The sequence below is a fragment of the Phyllostomus hastatus genome, unplaced genomic scaffold (assembly GCF_019186645.2).
Source record: "Phyllostomus hastatus isolate PE091 unplaced genomic scaffold, TTU_PhHast_1.1 phas_scaffold_28, whole genome shotgun sequence".
Taxonomy (NCBI): Eukaryota; Metazoa; Chordata; class Mammalia; order Chiroptera; family Phyllostomidae; genus Phyllostomus; species Phyllostomus hastatus.
Genome location: NW_025334022.1, coordinates 7,697,439 through 7,717,701, shown reverse-complemented (window position 1 = coordinate 7,717,701; position 20,263 = coordinate 7,697,439). Strand labels below are relative to the sequence as shown.

General features: G+C 40.6%; 1 pseudogene; it reads left to right on the top strand.

The window, feature by feature from the left end:
• Window positions 1-17,959: 17,959 nt before the first annotated feature.
• LOC123805193 lies at window positions 17,960-18,833 on the top strand (annotated as a pseudogene).
• Window positions 18,834-20,263: the final 1,430 nt, after the last annotated feature.

Sequence of the window (20,263 nt, the reverse complement as noted above, 5' to 3'; positions counted from 1 at the left end):
AAGATATTGTCCCTGGAAAAGGTGTGAGTTGTAATTATAAAAGGCTCTTCACAGCACCATTCACCATGTGTTTGCACTGCCCATAGTCCAGCACTTGGGCTTTCCTATGTCTATCCATTGTTCCCAGGAGTCTCCAAGGGAAGATGAAAGAGGTGTCCCTATGGTTGGGACAGGCTCTCAGTGGGGTGAGGAGAAGGACTCGGTAGAAGAGCTGAGGCTGTGGATCCCCAGGGGTTGGATGTGTCTAATAAGCCATGTCCTCAGGATTGTGGCACCTGGAGCACAGCACTCACCACTGGCATGGAGATAAGCACTGGGACACAGTGGGTTGGGGAAGCAAAGCTGGGCCCACTAAGGTAATTTTAAGGAAGAAGTGAATGGAAGACTCAGGAGTATTTCTCAGGGGTACTACTCAAGTAGTCAAAGGAGGCCACCATAAGATGGCATACTGGATTATCAGAGTCAAAGAGATCAAGAAAAAGTCCTTTGGGTATACACCTAATAGTAGTTCCCCATTGAGCCAGAAAGTCCCACCTGAATAGGTTAGGGAGGGTGGAAGGACTGAAAAGACAGGTATGTTGAGAGTTAAGGGTCCCAAAAAGACAAAGCATTAGAAGAAAGTGAGAGGATGTGTTCAATCACCACTGAGATTTTAATTTTTAGTATCCTGAGAGAGGGTGGTAGGAAACTAGGAATTAATGGTGGTGACTATGACTGTAGTGTCTACTAAAAATGAGACTAGATGGCCATTTATGAATACTTATTTCTCGCTGCTGATCCAAAGGTAATTGGGGATATTGTAAGATGCTTTCTTTGGAAAAGGGGAATCATTTCGTTTCTGATTGAGCAACCTGTGTAGGGTTGCCAGATAAAAATGCAGGAGGTACAGTTAAATTTTAAAGTTAGACAAGCAATGAATGATATTTTAGTGTGAGTGTGTTCCACATATTTTATAAGATATATTATGCCTTAGCCTTAATTGTTCACCTGCATTCAAAATTTGCTTTATTTTTGTTTGCTATATGTGGCAACCTTAGTTAATTGTCTTGTTTCCTGGCCAAAACAGGACAATTGCAGTCTCATTGTCATGCTGTCTGCAATATCTGCCAGTATTCGTATCTATCTGTGTTGTATTTGTGGAGGGCCTTTTATTTCCTTCAAGATACTTAAGTTATAATGACAAATTTGTGGTATATGGTTTTCTCTTTGTTTATTATGCTCTCCATAAAATACCGGACTAAAAAGTCTAGACTTCAAGTGTAATAATTCATGAATGGATATGATCTGCCAACCTATTTCATGGTTCTGAATAGCATCTGATATTTCAGGCTCAAGGCCAGTAACAAAGAATATGCAAGTTGCTGTTGGGGTTTAAGGCTTTCTCCTATCTCTATGGCTTTTGTATACCTGGAGACATCTGAAGGTAGGGATCTAAAGGTGAGAGGGAGCTAAGAAAGGGAAAAAGGAGGAGAAAAACAGCATAACAGAGGACAGAACAGGAAGGGAGAAAAGCCAGGAGGGAATTTGGTTGTAAGGGGCAGACACAGAATTAGAAAGGAGGAGGTTTTGTGAAAAGGAGAAGGCTGAGGCTGTTTTAAGGGAGGACTCAATAGATTGAAATATTTTTGAACTGTTTCTTTTCTTAGCTTTCCCTTACCAGTTAAGGAAACCTGTCCATTGTTAGGTAGCCATATTTTTAAAGATTTTATTTATTTATTTTTAGAGAGAAGAGAAGGAGAAAGAGGGAGAGAAACATTAATGTGTGGTTGCCTCTCATACGCCCCCCACTAGGGACCTGACCCACAACCCAGACATGTGCCCGGACAGGGAACCGAACTGGCAACCCTTTGGTTTGCAGGTCTGTGCTCAATCCACTGAGCTACACCAGCCAGAGCTAGGTAGCCATCTTATTTCCTTTTTGTTCTAAGGCATGAGTCCTAACATATCCCAAGAGTCTCAAATGGAGCACTGCAGCTCAAAATTGTCTTTCTTGACATAGCAAATGAAACCTTCCACTTATCCCATAGCAAAAGAAATCCAAAATAGGGACAGGGAGACAGGCTTCATTTTACCTTAGAATTGTCATCTCATTCTCTTCTTCTGGACAACTTGAAAAGCCAGAGAACCTCAAAAGACAAAAAGAAAATAGAGGCAGTGACTTCAGTCAGACAAAAGATTAACCCTTTCTCTTTTTTTAATATTTTATTTATTTATTTTTTAGAGAGGGAAGGGAGGGAGAGAGAGAGAGAGAGAAAGAGAGAGAAACATCAATGTGCGGTTGCTGGGGGTTATGGCCTGCAACCCAGGAATGTACCCTGGCTGGGAATCAAACCTGGGACACTTTGGTTCCCAGCCCGCACTCAATCCACTGAGCTACGCCAGCCAGAGCTAAGATTAACCCTTTCAAAGAGTCAAAGCCTGTAACTTGTGTGCTTCAACAAAGAACTGGAACATATCTGGAGTTACTACTTGATTAGAGGCCTCCAAGAAGGGAGGAAATGGTTCCTGGGCTTGTTCTGTCCTTATCTGAAACCTTAGTAAGCTTGAGGGCTTCTCCAGACTCAGTGTGAATCATAGTACCCAACTGTCAAAAACAAAAACAGTTAAAGTGACTCAAATGGAGGTTACAGGCTTTATTCAGGTAATGTGCATCTGGGAGCACCTTGACATTTTGTAACTCCCTGAGCTGAAGCAGGACTAGGTCTTTTATTAAATGAAAATGAGAAGAGAGGGGTACAGGACTGTGGTCTTGTCTTGGTTGCAGTTTTCTTTATCTGTAAATATTGCACAATTTGTAGTCAGAATTGTTCCAGTTTATCACAACTCTTGGGATTGTTGTTGCAATCTCATTTTGGCTTCTCTCAGAACAGTGTTTTCTAAAGACTTTCTTTGTAAGCCTGTCGGTTGTCTGTCAACTGTTTTGTGCCAGTTAAGGTACGGGGAACAGAAATAGAAAAGAAGGAAACCAAGAAAGGAAAATAAAAAGGAGACAATATTCCAAGCAAGGAAAAACTGGTGTCTACTTAATTATTTTATAGTTGTCTTTCAGCTTCCACCATTTACACACTCTCCACTCAGGTACACAAATTCTCAAATTTTCTTACCTTGGAGTTTTCTCTCTACCTACAGCCCAGCTCTAGTTATTCCAGTGATCCCCTCAATATTCCTCTGCACCCTAATTTTGTTGCCTTCATTCCTTCACCCCATAGCCAAAAAGAGAGTTCACGTCTGTTGGGTGGGAAGCATGAAATCAGGCAAGGCTTCATGGAGAAGGCTGTATCTGAGCTTGGTCTTGATAGATGGAGCAGGATATGCTCACACAGAGAAAGAAAAGATCTTCCAGTAGAAGGCAATCATATTGAGTTTGTTCATTTTTCAAATACAGTATTATGGAAAGTGTTATTTGTACCAGGCATTGCCAGGCACTGGGTAAAACTGCAATTTTGGGGGACAAAGACTCAAAGCCTAAGCTTTGCCACTTCTTGACCATACTAGGGGGTGGAGATCAGCCATTACATAATCAATGAAGCAGGCTAGATGGAGACTAACAGATTGGAGAGCAAAATCCCTTTTATGGGGGACAACTGTTGCTCAGATGCTGGCAGTCCCAGTTGTGTGGGTTAGTCAGGTGTGATATTCTGATATTTTAAGAGAAACTAAAATTCTGGATTTTATTTTAAGTATTTTAATTTTTAAAATACTAGCCACTAAATTTTTTAAGATTTATTTATTTTTAGAGAGAGGGGAATGAGAGAGAAAGAGAGGGAGATAAATATCAATGTGTGGTTGCCTCCCATGGTGCCTACTACTGGGGACCTGACTGACAACCCAGGCATGTGCCCTGGCTGAGAATTGAACCAGTGACAATTTGGTTCACAGTATAGCACTCAAACCACTGAGCCACACCAGCCAGGACCCACTAAATTTCAAAGAATAAGTTTATAGGTTAAATTATACACAATCGTCAGTTGGCTCTCTCCACTTTTGACAAGTTTGTCCCCTCTGACTTAAAGTCTTAACTCTGTATTTAGTACAGTAGGCAAGGCTCTCCATCTAGTTCCTCTGCTTCATCTTTAGTCTTGTTTCTCCCTGTGTCTCTTCCTCCCTGCCATTCTTGGACCAACACTATAAAATTGTTGCTCAGATGAACCTCTGTGTTCTTGAATGCATTGTGGAAATGCCCTTATCTACATCCCCACTTCAATTTTCTTCTCCTGACTAGCATCTCCTGTTCTTCAAGAGCCATATCCTTTTAGAAACCTTCACTAAGTCCTTCTCTGTGCTTCCAAAACCCTGGGTAGTACTTACTGTACTGTATTGTCATTCCGTGTCTACTCATCTTTCTTTTCCACCAGTCAGAGTATACTGTGCTTGGGACATAAGAGCATGCAAGAAATATTTGTTTGATAAATGAATAAACAGAATGAATATATGTTTACAATGTCAATTGCTATATGGAAACATGCACCAAGAAAAACACAGAAGTCCCCTTCTCTATCCACTCATCAATTTATCTAACAAATATTTATTGAGCACCTATTAATGTGTCAGGGGTTCTTCTATGGAGATACAAGAAAAAACATGAAGACCCCTAATAGACAGATAAAGACCCTATCTTCACATATTTCATATTTTAATGTGAGAAGACAATAACCAAGATATGTAATCTTGTTTATGTAATGTTCATATCTTGTTTATGTAATCTATGATGGTGATAAATGCTACGAGGAGAAAATAAAAGTAGGGTAAGGTCTTAGAGAATGACAATTGTGTATTCAGATAGGGTAGTTGGGGAAGAGACCTCTGGGAAGGTGACATGTGAGCAAAGATTTGTGGGAAAGAAGGAGCAAACCATACAGATAGCTGGAGAAGAACATGGGCAGAAGGAGCAGTAATTGCAAAGGCCCTTGGGTGGGAGCATGATGGGCATATTTAAGGAATGTCAAGGAGGCCAGTATGGCTACAGAGGAATGAGCAAAGGAGAGAGTGGTGAGAGATGAGATCAGAGAGGCAAAGAAGGGCTAAATCAGGTTATCATCACCTCAATCACACATTGAACACAAAGCCTAGCTGAATAATGCAGTAAGGAATTTCAGTCTTACTAGGATGTGTGGTAACAGTGCCAGGGAGATATGCAAAGGTCAAAACAGATTTTCACATATATATGAAAATACACACACACACACACACACACACACACACACACACCTTTTAGTGTTCTCTCTACCCAGAGGCTTTACCACAGGGTTCTCAGATGTAGGTTCCACCAGAGACCAGGCACTGTTTGCCTTGGGAGGGTCATGAACTCATTAAGATTGGCCAAAGTTATTTCCTGCTGGTTGGGGCTGGGACCAGGCTGTGCACCTCCACCCAGTTGGAAAGAGCTCTAGAGCTATTATTCATCAGATATGCTGCTATTTGGAACAAGTCTTGGGTTTCCCACCTCTACACCTTTTCCTGTCCCAGCAAGTCATACCAGAAGAGTCAGGACCGATATTCTACTCCCTATTCAACCTCTAAAATGGGTTGTGAGACCCAGGGCAAATTTGGTGCTCCATAAAATGAAAGATTTGGACTCGATATTTTAGTACTGTTATGTCATGCCTGTCTTGAGTCTTTCTGTGTGATGGGCCACCTGCTTTCTTACCCTAGAGTGAGTGGGCCCTCTGTGGCCCTCTTTGTGTAGCTGCACCCAGGTGTAAGTTTAGCCATGTAGCTTGTTTAAAAGCAGTGGGCAGGGCATGTTTTGACTGAAGCCCCCAAATCTCTTCTCCAAATGTCTCCATCCCCACAGCTTCTCCTCTACCGTGTACCTGATACTCCTATCATTAATCAGTACTCATAAGCAAAAGTGGGAGGTCATCACCAAGGGCGACATCTAGAAGCCAGCAAACCCACATGCCCATCCCATCCAAGCAGGGCCACATTGTCCTCTTAGAGAACAGAAAGAAAGAATTTCACCCTGCCTGATGTGGCTCCATTGGTTTGAGCATTGTACCATTCACCAAAGGGTTATGGGTTTGATTCTTGGTCAGGGCACATACCTGGGTTGCAGGGTATGTGCCCTGACCCAGTCAGGGCACCTACAATCCCTGGTCCAGACACAAACAGAAGGCAACCAATGGATGTTTCTCTCTCACATTGATATTTTCTTTCTCTCTCTCCCTCTGTCCCTCCCTGCTCTCTGAAAGCAATGGGAAAAAATGGGAAGGAAGAAAGGAAAGAAGGGAGGGAAAGAGGGAGGGAGAGAGGAAGGGAGAGAGGGAGGGAGGGAGGAAAAAAGGAAGGAAGGAAGGAAGGAAGGAAGGAAGGAAGGAAGGAAGGAAGGAAAAAAGAAGGAAAGAATCTCCTCTGAGGGAGAGAGGAATAGGCTCTGAGACTCAGAAAACTGCTGGGGATCTTAGTGGAAAAGATTTAATTTGTGCCCACTGAGTATGATGTTGGCTGTAGGTCTCTCATATATGGCCTTTATTATGTTGAGGAATGCTCCCTCTATTCCCACTTTGCTGAATATTTTTATCATAAATGGGTGCTCTCCCTTATCAAATGCTTTTTCTGCATCTATTGATATAATCATGTGATTTTTGTCTTTTTTTTGTTTATGTGATGTATTACATTTACTGATTTGTGAATATTGTACCATCCTTGCATCCCTGGGATGAATCCCACTTGGTCATGGTGTATGATCTTTTTAATGTATTGTTGGATGCAGTTTGCCAATATTGTGTTGGGGATTTTGTGTTCATCAGCAATATTGGCCTGAAGTTTTCTTTCTTTGTTGTATCTTTATTTGGTTTTGGGATTAAGATGATGCTGGCCTCATAAAAAGAGTATGGGAGTCTTCCATCTTTTGGGATTTTTTGGAATAGTCTGTGAATGATAGGGGTTAGCTCTTCCTTAAATGCTTTGTAGAATTCTCCTGTGAAACCATCCCGTCCAGGGTGACACATGAAAAGATGCTCAATATCGCTAGCTATCAAGGAGATGCAAATTAAAACCACAATGAGATGCCACTTCACACTGGTCAGAATGACCATCATAAACAAAGCAACAAACAAGTGTTGGAGAGTTTGTAGAGAAAAAGGGACCCTAGTGCACTGTTGGTGGGATTGCAGACTGGTACAACCACTATGGAAAACAGTATGGAACTTCCTCAGAAAACTAAAAATGGATCTGCCTTTTGACCCAGCAATTCCACTGCTGGGATTATATCCTAAGAACACTGAAAGACCAATCCAAAAGAACCGATGCACCCCAATGTTCATAGGAGCACAATTTACAATAGCTAGATGCTGGAAGCAACCTAGATGCCCATCAGTAATGAATGGATCAAAAAACTATGGTACATTTACACAATGGAATTCTATGCAGCAGAAAGAAAGAAGGAGCTCCTACCCTTTGCAATAGCGTGGATGGAAATGGAAAGAAAGCATTATGCTAAGCGAAATAAGCCAGGCAGTGAAAGACAAATACCATAGGATCTCACCTTTAGCAGGAACCTAACCAACAAAACAAACAAACAAGCAAAATATAACCAAAGACTCTGAAATAGAGAACAGGCTGACAGTGACCAGAGGGGAGAGGGGAGGCAATTTCAGGGGAATTTCAGGAGAGAAACCCTTCAAGAAAGGGTTTACAGGAACAAATATAAAGGACACGGACAAAAACTAGGGAGGTGGAAATGGGAGGGAAGTGGGGAGGGATGGGTGGGTGGGCTGGCATGGGAGTAAATACAGAAAACTGTACTTGAACAATGATTAAAATAAAACAAAAACAAGAAAAGAAAACTGCTGGGGAAGGCGCAAGCCAGCTCACTATGGAGTGGCCCCAAGCAGCTCCAGAGCACAAAGAGCCAGGGCCACTAGGAGGCTCAGTGCTTTGGAATGTCATAATGGATGCTGGCTCTGAAGAGAAACTTGATCCATTTCACAGTTTGGTTTGGGGCTAATGGCTATGCAAATTCTTCCTCAGCTGTAGAGTCTTCAGAAGTTATGGCAGTTTAATTTTCTAAATGAGCAGCAGGAGAAGGACACAAAAATTTTTAAGGCTTGAAAACTCAGGGAAAGCCTGCACATTCCAGCTTTGTTGACCTCAGCTCTGTGCTTCCCCCAGAGTTACCGCTGCAAAGGGTTACAGTAGCCCCAGGGGCTCTTTCCTTTCAGAATTACTGAACTGGGCAGGGATTACTTGAGGCAGTGGAGGATGCTTTGGGTACAGGGGGTGCTGGTGCAGCCCAGTGACCCAGCACTTAGAGCCAAAGTGGGATTCTGGATGGGGGTAGGGAACAGATACTTACTGCTCTTAGACTCTAAGGTTTAGCACATCCTGTGAGCTCAGCCAGGTCTGGTTTCCAAACCAAATTACTTCTTTATGAGCTCTCTTTGTAAATACAGGCATGTATTAGGTACCAGAATGTTCTTTTCACTTTAAACTAGGAGCCACAAGATCATGTTTGGTGAGCCGGGGGTAAGCAGCAGGGGGTGGTGGGGACTATGGGAGTTGGAGAGTACATACCACATCTGAAGGCAACAGTGCATCCTCAACTCTCCTCAATTTCTGCCAGGCTGTAATCTGCCTGGGTGGCCCCATCCACCAGCTTTTTAAAGAGAAAGATATTTACACAGTAATTTTAGAAATTTCCCATATTTCAATGTTGATGACAAACTACACTTGTATTTATACAATAAGCATGTCCGTTGTGCTTACTATATGAAGGCACTACTCTAATATTTTGTAATTATTAACTTGTATGATTCTTATAACAATAACAGTCGCATGATGTAGGTCATCTTTTACCTTGTTTAATGGAAAGGAAAATGAGACACAAAGAAATTAGGTAACTTACCCATGATCCCTCAGCTGGTAAGTGGCAGAGCCAAGTCCAAAACCAAGCTGCCTGACTGTAGCCAATGCTCTTTGTCAGTTTGCTGTGCTGCTTCATTAAAACTAGTATATGAACCATAACCTGTGTGGCTCAGTTGGTTGGGTGTCATCCTGCAAAGGAAAAGGTCACTAGTTCAATTCCTGATCAGGGCACATGCCTGAGTTGCAGGTTTGGTCCCTGGTCAGGGAACATATGAGAGACAACCAATTAATGCTTCTCTCTCACATCAATGTTTCTCTCCTTCTCTTTCTCCCTCCCTTCCTGTCTCTCTAAAAATAAATAAATAAAATCTTTTAAAAAACTAGTAAACAAGCAAACAACAACAACAACAAAAAACCACAGCAAAAACAAAGTCCACACAAAACACTGGACAGGACAAAAACCAAGCAGACAAGAAACACAAAACAAGTCTTTTGCATGCTTCCCCTGCTTTAAATAAAAATCCAACAGAATTTTCCATTTTTGCCATTTTGTCCTGCTTTTGTTGTCTATCTTTTGGTAAACTTCTTCAAACCTAGTCTCCATTTTAACAATGCTCTTTGATGCATATATATATATATGTGTGTGTGTGTGTGTGTGTGTGTATATATATATATATATATATATATATATATATATATATATATATATATTCCCAACACTGATTTCTTTCCAGCCCTTCTACAAAGCAACCTGGATGCTTTGCCTTACTGTCATTCTTGCCCTCTGAAATGCTACCTCTTTCTTTTCATTGTCCATTCTAGAGCTTTACCTTAAAGAATCCTGCCCAAATCCTCCCAGAATACCACTCTTTTGCTAAGTGGATATCATGAAACTCATTCTACAATGAAGATTTGGGGGCTCACAGCCATGCCTTGCAATGACCCACATTCTCCTTTCTGTATGTGTATTTATTTGTTTTCTGTGCTGCATAAGGCAGCTTTTCATAATCACACATATTTCTTAATATTAATCTCTGATTTGTGTGTATTTGTCTTGTCTTCACAGCAAGAGTATAAGCCAGGCAAGCTGGGGCTGGGTTGACCATGTATTCTACTGTCCTTTGGCAGTGCCAGAAGGTCACAGCACATATCTGCAAGGGCATGCATGGGCTTTGAAATAATCACTTTGGGCCCAAGTCCTGGCTCTACCACTTACAAGCTGCATGACCAATAAAAACTCACTTTACTTCTTTGAACTTCATTTTATTCATATTTAAAATGAATAAATATAACTAATACCTCCTTTATAGGGTTATTGTGAGACATAAGGTACATGAAATGCTTACCCTGGGGGCTGTAATTTATTAAGTCTTTGGCATTTGGCAACTCTTATTACTATGTGACAGGTACTATTAATCAGCTCGGCAGCTATGAAAGTCTTCAATTTCTTGGATCCAAAAGGTTCTCTAGTTTTTAAGGTTAACTTCACTCAGGTATAGTATTTTTAGAAGTGTTGAATAAAAAATTAAAAAATAAATACAGGGCCTTGCAATTATACAATTAGAATGTGATTTTTCTCAGTTCAAATCGAGCATGACCTCTCCTAACTGAAAGAAATTGGAAGGTCTAGGACCTCTTTGTGTTGAATAGTTATGTGTGCATGTGAATGCATGTGGGCATGCACATGTACATGTGCACATGATTGCATCTGCACATATGTGTATTTTTTTCAAAGCAGAATCTATGACGTATGTTTGTACAGTGAGTCAACACAAATTGCCTAGGAGTAGGCTTTCTCAAACAGTTTAATGTACACAACTGGTTGAGTCACACTGTCAGTTAACATAGAGTTCCTGGTACTAACCCTTTCCAGTTTCCCTACTATCATTAGGTAAGCAATCTCAGGCTACTTGAACCAAACTGACTCATACTTGCTAAATCACAACTTGTCTGAAGAGATTTTCTGCATGATTTTCCCTTCCAGGACAGGAAATAAATATCTCTCAAATTCAAGATGACAGGAACCTCCATGATCCTACTTAAATATATTCCTAAAGTGTTCTTGATTCACAGCCTTACTGGGGGCCTCTTCCAGCAGTTCTCCAGAAGCTTCTGGAGGACTCTCAGCAAGGTGCTCAGCATATTTAGGGACTGCATGTTCATAACAGTTTGCTCATTGAGAGAAATTGCAGTTCTTACACATTGGGATGGGAAGGAGAAGGGGGAGTCTCACTGCACAACCCCATCACAGAATTCATTTGAGTTTCCCATTTTAGAATCTCCAGTCTGGAAGTCCCAGCTTCTTGGTTTGAAAAATTATAGATGTATATTCCATTTATTTTTATTGCTTCCAAGACAACTCAGTGTCAACCAGGTATTGTATTATAAGGCAGGCTGTGGTTGATTATGACAATATTATTTTAGAATTTTTTTCAAAACTATATCAGGTAACGCATACACAAGTGAGTGATAACCTTTCAAAAAGTCACTTTGCTATACCATGAACTTGAAAAAGTGAATTCACTGAATGTTACTGGGGTAGGGCCTTAAAGGCATTTTGCACATAAATTAAGTGCATGTGCCCTGGTGCCAGCTGACTTGAAGCGAGGTCCTGTTTCTGGTGTTTATATGATCTTTCAGAAAAGTCTCTCTGAACCTCATTTTTAGCCATAAGGTGATTACCAGGCACTGAGGTTTTCATCAGCAACAGCTTTACTTGTGAAAAGAATGACTGGCAGCAATTTTACAAATGGAAAATGGTAAAGCAAGATAAAAATGGCTGCTCATTAGATGTGTGTAAGTAAGGACAAGGAGAGGGAGCAGGGGCCAATAGATACTGTCTACTGAAGAGAACAGAAAACTACCTAAGTGTACATGTGAAATGCGATGTGGCTTATATAACAAGAATATTTGAGATCAGCTGAGGAGGGTGAGAATATGAGTCCTGAGTCTACTGTTGCTATATGAGATTTTTACAAATTGCTTACTTTCCCTATACTTCTGCTTTTCACCTATAAAATGGGGATAATAATACTTACCTGCCTTGTAAGGTTTTGAAGAGGAGTAAGACTCTCTCTCTCTCTCTCTCTCTCTCTCTCTCTCTCTCTCTCTCTCTCTCTCTCTCTCTCCCTCTCTCCCCCTCTCTCCTCTCTCTCTCTCTCCTCCCTCTCTCTCTCCCCATTCTCTTCCTCCCTCTCTGGGTAAATCACATAGACATAGTCCTTATCCTCCTAAAGAGCTTCCATTCTTAGAGGCATGAACAGGACCATTACATAAATAGTTATGTTATCCTTTAAGTGCTGTGAAAAAGGTATTTCTTGTACTCAATGTAATAAACATGAGATCACATCATGTGATAATCAGGAGACAATATATGAAATATTTAGCTTTTGTGATTAGGCCCCCATGATGAGTAGATTTTGGACAAGTAGACTTGGTAGGGTAGACATTCTAGGGGGAGGGGACAGCCTTGTAAAAGCACATGGGTGGGAAGGTGAGGCATATGTTCAGATAACAAGGAATATTCAATTTTGTTTGGCAACCACTTGTAAGACTTCAGCCAGCTTTGACATTCTTTGGTATTATAAATAGCAAAAAACACATAGGAAATGTAGGTTGGGTACTTATTGAATGCCAGATAAAATGCTTATGTCTAGATTAAAAGTAATGGGGAATCATGGAAGCATTTTGAGCATAAGAATGAAACACAATTAGATTGAATTTTAGAACTTATATGGCAGGTTTATAAATGGATTGAGAGACAGTAAGATTGGAGGCCAGGAGATGAGCTAGGATTCTAGTGCAACCATCTAAATGGGAGTTAACACCAACTGAACTAAAGTATGGCAGGAGATGGAAAGGAGAAAAGGAACTGAAGAGAAGTTTTCAGTACAGTTTGATACTAGTAGAATAGCAAGGTGAATAAAAGTAGGAGGTCAAGAATGCCCCACTGAAGAATTATAATGGGGGGCACAAACAACAGAGGTTGGGAGCACAAGGTTGGAGACAGAGAATGGCATGTATGAGGTTAAGTTTGAAGCACCAGTGGGGTATATAAGTGGATTTGCCTGACAGGCAGTTGGGAAAAGCATTGAACCTTTAATGGTTCTGTGATTGCACAGGGAACTTTTGAAATACTTTCTTTGGAATCATTCCAATAGAAATGAATTAAAATCTTTAGACTCTAAATACTGACTAGATCACATCCTTCTATATGTAATTCAAAATATTCAATATCATACAAATATGTATAAGGAATTCCAATAAATTCTGGTTTTCCCATGCTGACTACTTCAATGATCAAAAAATATACATGAAAAGTTTTACTTCAAGATTTCTGTGTCTCCTTTTTGTTTCTTTCCATTTTTCTGTCTGTCTTTCTGTCTCTCTGATTCTGGTGCCATAAGAATGGCCTTGGCCCTGGCCATGTGGGTCAGTTGGTTGGAGCATCCTGCCGTACAACAAAAGGTTACCGGTTTGATTCCCAGCCAGGGCATGTGCCTAGGTTGCAGGTTTACTCCCTGGTCAAGGTGTGTAGGGGCCAACGGGAGGCAATAGATAGATGTTTTTCTCTCACATTGATCTCTCCCAAATAAATAAACATATCCTTGGGTGAGGATTAAAAAATTAGTAAGCAATTAGTATTAAAAAATTAGTCACCAATTAGTATTAATAAAAGAATGGCATTGGCCTGTCTTTTGGAAACCCAAGACTGCTTTCTTTTTTTTAAATATATTTTATTGACTATGCTATTACAGTTGTCCCATTTTCCCCCCTTCACTCCCCTCCACCCTGTACACCCTCTCCTACCCATATCCCCCCGTTTAGTCATGTCCATGTGTCATACTTATAAGTTCTTTAGCTTCTACATTTCCCATACTATTCTTACTCTCCCCCTATCTATTTTCAACCTACATTCTATGCTACTTATTCTCTGTATCATTTCCCCCTCTCTCCTCCTTCCACTCCCCTGTTGCTAACCCTCCATGTGATCTCCATTTCTGTGGTTCTGTTCCTGTTCTAGTTGTTTGCTTAGTTTCTTTTATTTTTGCTTTAGGTGTGGTTGTTAATAATTGTGAGTTTGCTGTCCTTTTACTATACATGTTTTTTCTTTATCTTCTTTTCTTAGATAAGTCCCTTTAACATTTCATAAAATAAGGGCTTGGTGATGATGAACTTCTTTAGCTTGACCTTATCTGAGAAGCACTTTATCTGCCCTTCCATTCTAAATGAAAGCTTTGCTGGATAGAGCAATCTGGGATGTAGGTCCTTGCGTTTCATGACTTGGAATATTTCTTTCCAGCCCCTTCTTGCCTCTAAGGTCTCTTTTGAAAAATCTGCTGACAGTCTGATGGGAACTCCTTTGTAGGTAACTGTCCCCTTATCTCCTGCTGCTTCTAGGATTTTCTCCTTCATTTTTACCTTGGCTAATGTAATTATGATATGCCTTGGTGTGTTTCTTCTTGGGTCCAACTTCTTTGGGGCTCTCTGACCTTCCTGGATTTCCTGGGAGTCTATTTCCTTTGCCAGAATGGGGAAGTTCTCCTTTATTATTTGTTCAATACATGCTCAATCTGTTGCTTTTCCTCTTCCCCTTCTAGTACCCCTATAATTCGGATGTTGGAATATTTAAAGATGTCCTGGAGGTTCCTGAGCTTCTCCTCGTTTTTTTGAATTCTTATTTCTTCATTCTTTCCTGCTTGTTTGTTTTTTTCTTCCTTCTGGTCCACTCTATTTTTTTGAGTCCCAGTTTCCTTCCCTTCACTATTGGTTCTCCCTGCATCTTCCTTCATCTCTTTTATGGTGACCTGCATTTTTTCACGTAATTTGTGCCCAAAATCAACCAATTCCATGAGCTTCCTGATCACCAGTGTTTTGAACTGTACATCTGATAGATTGGCTATCTCTTGGTCGCTCAAAAGGATGAGTCCTGGGGGATTGAGCTGTTCTTCTGTTGGAGACGTGTCTCTCTCTCTCTCTCCTTTTTTTTTTTTTTGTTGTCTGGTTGCTCTTGTTATAGTGAGGGGCGGAGCCTTAGGTGTTCACCGGGGCTGGGCACCCCAGTCGCTAGATTGTGACATTGTATCTGAGGGCGGGGGCGGGAGGGAAGAATGGTGGTACCTCCGCTCTCCTGGGGCTTTAGTAACCCCCCTGGGATTGTGGGTTGCATGCTCTGCCCTGGTCCACAGTGCCACCTCACTGGGTCCGCCAGCCGCCACTTGCGTACTCAGGGTCCACCGCTGGGCTGCAATCTTGCGCGTCTCGGAAGGCTTACGCACTCAGTTGCCTTATGCACTCAGTTCTCCCCATCTCTGCACGCTGCGACACGCGCCCGCTCCTCCTCTCCACCCCTCCTACCGGTCTGGATGAACGGGTATACTTCAACTTCTTGGCTGTCCAACTTCCATTCAGATAAATTCTCTGTCAGTTCTGGGTGTTATTCTGCCTCTAAATTGTTGATATTCTATTCTTGGTTGTGCGTGGAAGGACGGTGCATCCACCTATGCCTCCATCTTGCCAGAAGTCCAAGACTGCTTTCTGAGCTGGCTCCCAGGCTTCACAAAGACAGCAGACTCATTTCTTTATAATTATACCTCATTTTTTGACCACAAAAGAGCATTATGGAACTTAATCACCTACCTCATTCATTAGAATAATGAATGACCTAGATATTTTCAAAGAGCACATTCCCTGAAAGTATAGTAATTTGTTCTTATTCAGGACATTAGGACATTTACAAAAACACCATTTCATCCTATCTCACACAATACTAAACAAATGAATTTCAAGCAAAAAAAGAAAAAGAGCTCACAGACAAGTGTGGTGATTGCTGGGGGGAGGGGTGTGGATGGAGGTGGAAGAGGGTATAAGGGGGAATAAATGGTAATTGAAGAACATATAATAAAAAGGAACTAAACAATAAATTCCAAATAGATCAAATCCAGATTCATAAGTTTATTCACATAAAAAATACCTGCTATGAGAAGGACATTGTTCTCGGCCCTTGGAATGAACAGAGAATAAACCAAACAGAAATATCTGCCCTCTTGAAACTTACATCCTAGCTGGGTGAAAAGCTGAATAATGAGTAAACTGTATAGTATGTTAGAAGGTAGTGATTGCTATGGAAAATGGAAAAGGTAGGGGGGTGATTGGGAGAGCTGGAGTAAAGAAAGCTGCTGTTTTAATTGTGTGAATAAGGAGGTGTTGTAAACTGACATTTGAGCAAAGACTTGGAGAAAATGAGGGAGTTGGTGTCACTGATATTTGAGTCACAGACAGAGGCAACTACCAGTGCAAATTCCCTAAACAGTAGGAGCATGCCTGGTTAGTTTGAGGATCAATAAGAAGATCACTGTGGAGTGAAAGGTACTAGGTGAGGCTGGAGAGGTGGTGCAGTAGGTGAGGTAGATCATTTTAGGGTCTTCTAAACTATTGTAAAAACATTGGTTTTTACTCTGAGAGAAATTGGAGACTATTGGAGAATCCTGAGCAAAAGTAAGACATCTGTCTTACATATAAAAGGATCATTCTGGCTGTTGTGATAATAGACTGTAGGGGAAGATGGGGAAAGCAGAGATGAGTTACAATGCTATTACAGTGAGACAGGCAACTGATTCTGGTAGGTCAAACCAGGGCAGTAGCAGTGAAGGTGATGAAAGTGATAGGAGCCTGGATATATTTTGAACATGGACCCAAATGAATTTGCTGATTGATTAATTAAATATGGTACATGAGAGAAGAGAGGGGGGAGTCAAGAATAACAAACCTTTGGCCTGAGCAACTGGAAGAATAAAGTTGTCATAACTTAAAGTCAGGATAAAATTATAGAAGCTTTAGAAAAGATATTATATATTAATATTAAATACCATATGATAATATATCATAACACTTCTATAGCCTTGGATTGGGAAAAGCTTTCTTAGGGAAGACTTGAAACTCAGAAGCTTCAAAATAAAAATTGCCAGATTTAATTATGATGAAATGTTAAATTCTTAGTAGAAAAAGACAATTTTTAAAGTGATGAACTGGAAGAAAATATTTATAATGTATATACCAAATTCAGATTAAGATTCATAAACTATAAAGAGTACTTCTATAATATTAAAATATAAGCCAATGGGAAAATGGTCTAAGGCCATAAATGCAATTCACAAGGAAAGGGACACCAATTAGGCCAGTAAATCTGTGAAAAAATGTTTGACCCCATTAGAGAAATACAAATTAAAACAACAATTTTCACACATAATACTAATAAAAATAAGACTGATAATGTTGACAAGGCTCAGGAGAAACACTCACACTTATACACTCTTAATGGAAATACAGATTTGTAAAGAATTTCTGGTTGATAATTTTTCATAGTCTACAAAAAATTAAAATATTTATACCCTTTGATCCAGCAATTCCATTTCTAGGTACCTAATCTACAGAAATAATCACACAAAATGGGAAGATATATAGGCAAAAGGATGTTCACTTCAACATTGTTCATACAAGTGAAAAAGTAGAAATGACCTAAGAATTTACCAATAAGAGAATGGTTAAATAAGTTGTGGTACATTCATACTATAAAATACAATGCAGTCTTAAAATGAATATGATAGATCTATAGATATTGTTGTACATGGTAACATGAAGAGATAATAAAAATGCTTTTTCAAGGTGAAAAAAACAAATTATAGAAAATATGTATATTATGATTACCTTTATGCTAAAAAAACTCGTGTGTGTGTGTGTAAATTCATAAAGGTCTGAGAAAAATGCAAAACTCCTAATGCTTGTGAGCATGGCATGGGATTACATACATGAATGAGAGAATGCAGATTTTCTCTTCTCTTTATACTTTGTTCTTTTTTAAATTTTATTTTTCAATTACAGTTTACATTCAATATTATTTTGTATTAGTTTCAGGAGTATGACATAGTGGTTAGACAATCATATACTTTCTTTACAAAGTGGGCCCCATGATATTTCCAGTACCCACCTGGCACCATACTTAATTATTATATTACTGACTGAATTCTCTATGTTGTACTTTACATCTCCATGACTACTACTTTGTTATATAGAATCTCTTTATAATCAAATATATTGCTTTTATAATTTTTAAGTTAAGAAATGAGCTTCTTTTTTTTTTCCCAAGGAACACCAAATGGCGGATGACAGCAATGCTGTAGGAGGGCTAGGAGGCCCTGGGGGCCCTGGAATGGGAGGCCACGGCGGCTTCCAAGGAGGATTTATTTGGCAGCGGCATCCAGGGCTGAGGTCGCAGCAGGGGTCAGGGTCTGGGTTGAGGCCATGGAGCTCGTGGAGGCAAGGCCGAGGATAAGGAGTGGATCCCCGTCACCAAGTTGGGCTGCCTGGTCAAGGACATGAAAATCAAGTCCCTGGAGGAAATCTATCTTTTCTCTGACCATCAAGGAATCTGAGATCATTGATTTTTTTCTTGGGGGCATCCCTCAAGGACGAGGTTTTGAAGACTATGCCTGTGCAAAAGCAGACATATGCAGGCCAGAGGACCCAATTCAAGGCATTTGTCACCATTGGAGACTACAATGGACACGTTGGTCTGGGTGTTAAGTGCTCAAAGGAAGTAGCCACTGCCATCATCCTGGCCAAGCTCTCTATTGTCCCTGTTCAGTGAGGCTACTGGGGGAACAAGATTGGCAAATCCCACACTGTCCCTTGTAAGGTGACCAGGCGCTGTGGCTCTGTGCTGGTGCACCTCATCCCTGCACCCAGGGGCACTGGCATTGTCTCAGCCCCTGTGCCCAAAAAGCTGCTGCTGATGGCTGGTATCGACAACTGCTACACCTCAGCCAGGGGGCTGCACTGCTACCCTGGGCAACTTTGCCAAGGCCACCTTTGATGCCATCTCTAAGACCTACAGCTATCTCACCCCCAACCTCTGGAAAGAGACTATGTTCACCAAGTCTCCCTACCAGGAATTCACCAACCATCTGGTAAAGACCCAAGCCAGAGTTTCTGTGCAGAGGACCCAAGCTCCAGCTGTTGCCATCACATAATTTTTGTACAAGGAAAATAAAGTAAATTAAGCCTGTTTAAAAAAAAAAAAGAAATGAGGGATAAGTCAGATACTGCAATTTCTTAAGTTGCAGAATTTCTGAAAGTTCCCAAAGAAGAAATGTGGAGTCAGTAGCATATTTGTTACAATTACATTTACACTGTGGCACTGTGTGGTGTGATGAGGACAGCATCTAATGCGTACTATGTGGCTTTGGGAAAGAGACAATGTTTCTGAGCCTCGGTTTTGTCATAGAGAGAATGTAGATAATACTTGCCCTATTTATTTTATTGTCAGTTGTGAATATAAAATGGAAAAGCAGTTTAAAAATTATAAATTCCTATAAAAATCAGACATTTAATGTTTCATGTGCCAGTTAATGACCCACTTCTTTTGAGCAATAGTCAATAACATCAAAATTCAGACTGAAACAGAAAGTCTAGATCATCTCTGAGAGTTTATTTTAACTGAATTCTACCACTTGGATAGTTAGGTTCCACATAATACAAGTGTTGGCATTTTACCTTAATATTCTAGAGTGTCTTATTTTTATGAGATATTCTGGTGCAGATGGGTTTTTTGCAGTAGCTTTAAATCATACCCCCTACTGTAGGCATCCCAGGGCCAACCAGCTTGGACATACTGAATTAATGAACAAGCTTGCTTAGTGTTCACTTTGTACTTAGCACTCTCCTGTGGGCAGGTGGCCAGATGCCCAGGTTTGCCTGGTATTGTTACAGTTTACATTCTCCCATGTAATTGCTAATAGTGCCCCTTTCACTCTCAAAAGCATCCTAGTTTTACATATGTTCACCTTACTATGCTCACTTTACTACAGTAAGCTATGGGTCATGGAAGGAAACTTAAGAAGTCACTGGCTTACCGACTTAGAAATTTCTTTCCCCATCCCAGCTCCTCACCACTGGAAAAGCCATCACTACCTACAGGGAAGCCATTATGGTCCTTTGGAGACTTGGTGGACTCAGAGGTAAAGGCAGAACCAAGGCTGAGAAGAGCTGGTGTGGACCTCCAGGGGGCTGCCCTACAAGATGTTCTATATAAAAACTCCCTTAGACCACTAGAGAAGTGCTTAATAAAGAGATTATTGCATTGCCTAATACTCTTGGGCAGAGATTTATCTGAGGGGAAAACAAGTACTTTATTTTCAATAGTGCAACCAGATTGGGGAATGTTCATGGCAATTGATTCCCTACTGACCTAGAGCTAATGTCTGCTTATACAAGGGAGGGAATATGTTTCTGGAAGAAATAAGGTTGGAAAGAAAAAAGTAATTATGAATCATGAAATATTCTGGGGAGTAAGATCTTTCCTTAGGGAAAGCTAGATACACAGTACGTCAGTGAGTCTTGAGGGTGGGGGGCATAAAGTAAGGTGAGTGACAAACACATGCAATATTTATTCAGGAAAAAA